Source organism: Hemiscyllium ocellatum, unplaced genomic scaffold, assembly GCF_020745735.1.
Source record: "Hemiscyllium ocellatum isolate sHemOce1 unplaced genomic scaffold, sHemOce1.pat.X.cur. scaffold_3080_pat_ctg1, whole genome shotgun sequence".
Classification (NCBI taxonomy): domain Eukaryota; kingdom Metazoa; phylum Chordata; class Chondrichthyes; order Orectolobiformes; family Hemiscylliidae; genus Hemiscyllium; species Hemiscyllium ocellatum.
The window spans coordinates 13,832-18,333 of NW_026868307.1; the positions used below are offsets into that span (position 1 = coordinate 13,832).

General features: G+C 48.2%; 1 long non-coding RNA gene across 3 annotated transcripts; it reads right to left on the bottom strand.

Annotated features, from left to right (window-relative positions):
* Positions 1 to 415: 415 nt before the first annotated feature.
* On the bottom strand, positions 416 to 4,000 carry LOC132812906 (uncharacterized). 3 transcript variants are annotated; one of them, XR_009643836.1, is made up of 4 exons: positions 3,732 to 4,000; positions 2,612 to 2,812; positions 591 to 695; positions 416 to 478 (listed from the first exon to the last, which is right to left on the bottom strand). It is a non-coding gene; the product is annotated as an uncharacterized LOC132812906 (long non-coding RNA). The 3 variants fall into 3 exon arrangements; XR_009643835.1 differs by lacking the exon at positions 2,612 to 2,812 and having other exon boundaries at positions 3,875 to 4,000; XR_009643837.1 differs by lacking the exon at positions 2,612 to 2,812.
* Positions 4,001 to 4,502: the final 502 nt, after the last annotated feature.

The following is a 4,502-nucleotide window of genomic DNA, read 5'->3' on the forward strand; positions in this document are numbered from 1 at the left end:
TGCCCTGCCCCGTGCACCTCCCCCTGTTGTTGAGCTGTCTAATACACAGCTATTCTTTCTCTGCCCTTTTGCTGGGGGCATCTGCAGCTGTAACAATGTTGGGCCACAATAAAGGTAACCAGAACGTACTGCTGGGCTCAGGCTCTCATTGAAAGCTCCAAGCGGTTTTTGTTTTAAAGCTGCTCATTTCTTGCAGCCTCCTGCACTAAGTTTCCAAAGTCGTGTATCAGATGGAGCAGTGAATGAGTAGCTGGTTTCGTTAGAAATTATAAACTTTTCAGGAGTGCAGGCACTGCATCATTTCATCGGCAGTTTACTGGCAGCACCGGGAGGTATGGGCTGTGTTCATTAGAAAGGAGGTGGAGGTGCTGCTGTTGGACTAGGTGGGACAAGGTTGAAAAATCACAACAGTGGGTTATAGTCCAACAGATTTATTTGGAAGCACTAGCTTTCAGTGCGCTGCTCCTTCATCGGGTAGCTGTGGAGCAGGATCAGAAGACGCAGAGTTAAGAGCAAAAGGTCACAGTGTCATGCAACTGATATGATATATTGACAAATGTAGATTGATGTTAAACATTCAGCACACTTACCTTAATTGTTCACACCATTGAACAAAGGAGTTGGGACATCATGTTGAAGGTGTACAGGATGTTGGTGAAGTCACTTGTAGAGTACTGAGAAGGCTTCTGGTGGCCCTGTAATAGGAAGAATACTATTACAGAGAGTCCAGTAAAGATTTACCAGGATGTTGCCAGGACTGGAGGGTTTGAGTTATAAGGAGAAGCTGAAACTGTCTTCACTGGAGCACAGGAGGTTGAGGGGTGACCTCATTGAGATTGATATGATCATGAGGGTTCTAAGTAACATGAACATCAAATAGCGAGGAGCCTGCACGGTTATGTCAAGTGAGTGGGGGAGAAATTGTGGCATTTGGACACTTTAAATCCATCAAAAACAGCATCTCCATAGAGCATACTGTGCATGTCAGGTGAGGTGCCAGAAGACTGGAGGTTGGCTAACGTGGTGCCACTGTTTAAGAAGGGTGGTAAGGACAAGCCAGGGAACTATAGATCAGTGTGCCTGACATCAGTGGTGGGCACATTGTTGGAGGGAATCCTAAGGGACAGGATTCTACCTTCATCTAGCTGGATGGGCTGGGACTTTTTCACTGGAGCATTGGAAGTGGAGATGTGACCTTATCAACGTTTATAAAATCATGAGGGGAGAGATGAGGTGAACAAAGGGTGTCCTTCCCCTAGGGTTGGGGTTTCAAGATTAGGGAGCAAACTTTGACGGTGACAGGAGAAGGATTTTAAAAAGACTTGAAGGGCACAATTTTTTTCTTTTACACAGTAGTTCACGTGAGGACTAAATGTCTAGAGGATGTGGTGGATGCAGGTACAGTAACGTCATGAATAGGAAAGGTTTGGAGGGATATGGGCCAAAACACTGCCAGGTGGGACTGGTTTAGTTTGAGAACATAGTCAGCATTGACTAGTTGTACTGAAGGGTCTGTTTCTGTGCTGTCTGACTCTGGAACGGTCTTAAAACTGGATACTGGTCTTACAACCATTTTTTTGCCTTCCCCCACAAGCATCCACATAAAAATCACGTGAACTCAGCCTTGAATATATTCTATGACCTCCTAACTGCTGGAAGACATTCCCACTTCTGAACTTAATTCCTCTTGCTAATATGCCACTTGCCTTGCTCATTGCCTGCTGCACCTGTCTGACAACTGGCACAGAAGGACGCTGATGCCCCTCTGAACATCCACGCATCATTCCTGATGAAGAGCTTGTGCCTCAAACTACGACTGTCCTACTGCTCGACCCACTGTGCTTTGCCAGTTATGGTCTTCTCTACGTCAGGAAGACCGAGCGTAAACTTGGGGAATGGTTTGCCGAGCATCACAGCCAGGTCCACAGAGGCTGAGCGGACTTCCCAGTCTCCACCCATTTTAATGCCCCTTCCCACTCCCCTTCTGACAAATTGGAGGAATAAAACCTCATCTTGTCTGAGCAGTCCACAGCCCGGAGGACTCGACACTGAGTTCTCCAATTTCAAATAATCTCCCATCCCATCCCCCAACTCACTTCCCAGCCCTTTCCACTCTTCCCTGCCAACTAGATTCCTTCCTCCCATTCACCAACCAGGTTATGGGGATAAGGCAGGAACAGGATACTGATTGAGGATGATCAGCCACGATCAAAATGAATGGTGGTGCTGGCTCAAAGGGCAGAAGAGCTGACTCCTGCACCTATTGTCTATTGTACCTTCTACCTGTCTCCACCTATCCTCACTTCATCACCCTGCCCCCCAGCACACCCTTGTTCCACAGCTCTCCCTATTCCCACCCCCAATCCTGAACAAGGGTTCCACCAGATACCTCAACTCTTCCACCTACTGATACTGCCTGGCTTGCTGCATTCGTCCAGTCTCCTGCCTGTCTATTTTGTCAATTGAGACAAAGGCTTGGACTAATTTTTCCAGAGTCTGTCCCCCTCACTGGATTCACTCCCATTCCTTTCAGTTGCTCCAAGTCAACAATTGAACCCCAGAATGAAATGTAAATGGAAAAGGGGGTGAGAAAAGAGAATGCTGTACTCACAGATGTTGGACAGAGGAAGGAAGCTGCAGTCTGAGTGAAGCTCAATCTTCATTGAGAGAGGGGAGGGGCAGGAACTTCAGAACCTCATGGCCCAACTTCCGCGTTCACCAATAGGGGACCTCCAAATGGCAGGAGGACAAGTCTCCTTCCGGTCCTCCAGTGAGCCTTATTTGTCCATCAAAAGTAGGTTTTGCCCCTTTTCTGCCGACAATGAGGAACACGCCCAATGTTTTGATGACATTAGCAAACATGTGCCCTGCTTGTTGACACCGAGGAGTGTACACAATATGCTCTGTAGCAATGCTGGTGTTATTGACAGATTTTCAGTTTCCAAATGTCTATTGGAGATCAAAAAGGGCAGAGCGATATTTTTTCCCCCATGTGGCTTGATATTTGATTGCTTTTGCATTTGTTTGGCTGCTCAATGTTTTTAAGTCTTTTCCTCTGTGTTGGGGTGACCTTCACAACTAGAGGACATAGGTTTAGGGTGAGGCCACAAAGATATAAAAGATACCTGAAGGGCAATGTTTCCCTGCAGAGGGTGGTGTGTGTATGGAATGAGCTGCCAGAGGAAGTGGAGGAGGCCAGTATAATTACAGCCTTTAAAAAGTATCTGGATGGGTATATGAATAGGAATGGCGTAGAGGGATATAGTGCTGGCAATGGGGACTAGATTAATGTAGGATATCTGGTTGGCGTGGACAGGTTGGACTGAGGGGATCTGTTTCCGTGCTGAAAATCTCTACGACTCTAAATAATAAAAAGTCAACTTTTCCAATGAACATATCCATGTTAACAAGGCTTAGTGCACACCCTGCTTTACTAACCGTTCTCAACAGGTCCTGCCCCTTCAATAACTGAGGAACATATACATGCTGGTGCATAGTATCCTTCACTAGTATTTACACACTACCCTCAGCAATTGTACAAGTAACAGCAAAGGACAAACAGCACAAGGATTAAAACACAGTGAGGGGTAAACAGCACAAGGATTAAAACACAGTGAGGGGTAAACAGCACAAGCGCCAGTAAAAGCAGATGGAAAGTGAGTGTAAAATGTGACTATGACAGGACAGGCCCCACATTCCTTCCCCTCCGTCCCCCCCACAACCTGCCTCACCTTTCACCTCCCGGGCCCAGTACCTTCCAGGTGGCCCCATAGTTGACACAGGGGCCGCCCCACGACCAGTAGAACTCCACCACCCAGGCGGCCGACCAGTTCCCAAACAGGGCCTTAACCCCATCCGCCTCCAGAATGCTCACCGGCTCCTGCCTGCTGTACAGCCGGCCGGTGTGGCCGTGACACAGCAGCTGCGCTAGGAAGGCGGCGGTGACCAGTGACGGGGATCTGCCCCGGGCCGCACGGCGCCATTTTCCTAACGGCCGCCGCTTCCCGCTCGAGCGACTTCTCCTCCCAACCGCCTTCACCCCCGCGTGACGTCTGCACGGGGGGATGGGCGGGGCCGGGGGAGCCTCACCGTCACCAAGCAACAGCCACCTCGCGCTACAACTGCTCATTCACAAAAACAAACTCTCCTGTCTCGCTCTGCAGCTGCAGGGGGGACACTGCCACGTTTCGAGGAGCCCTGTCTACATTGGGAAAGCTCACCGCTCCATTTAAACAGATATTCCGACATCTAATACAACTATGTTAACTTCCAACTGCGTTCAGAGAACATGTATTTTGCTCTGAGTAAGTCTATTGAGTTTAACTGCAGCATGGCTGTAGTTTTAAACTTGTTTGCTTTCCTGAACAGCTAGGTTTAAATGTTTTATTCGTTAGAAGAACCAAAATTAGTGATAGTTCACATATCCACCCTGAAATGGGGTGGGTAACTGGATTGAGTGGGTAGGCGCCATACTAAGTTTAACTTTGGGGACAGCCTTTGAG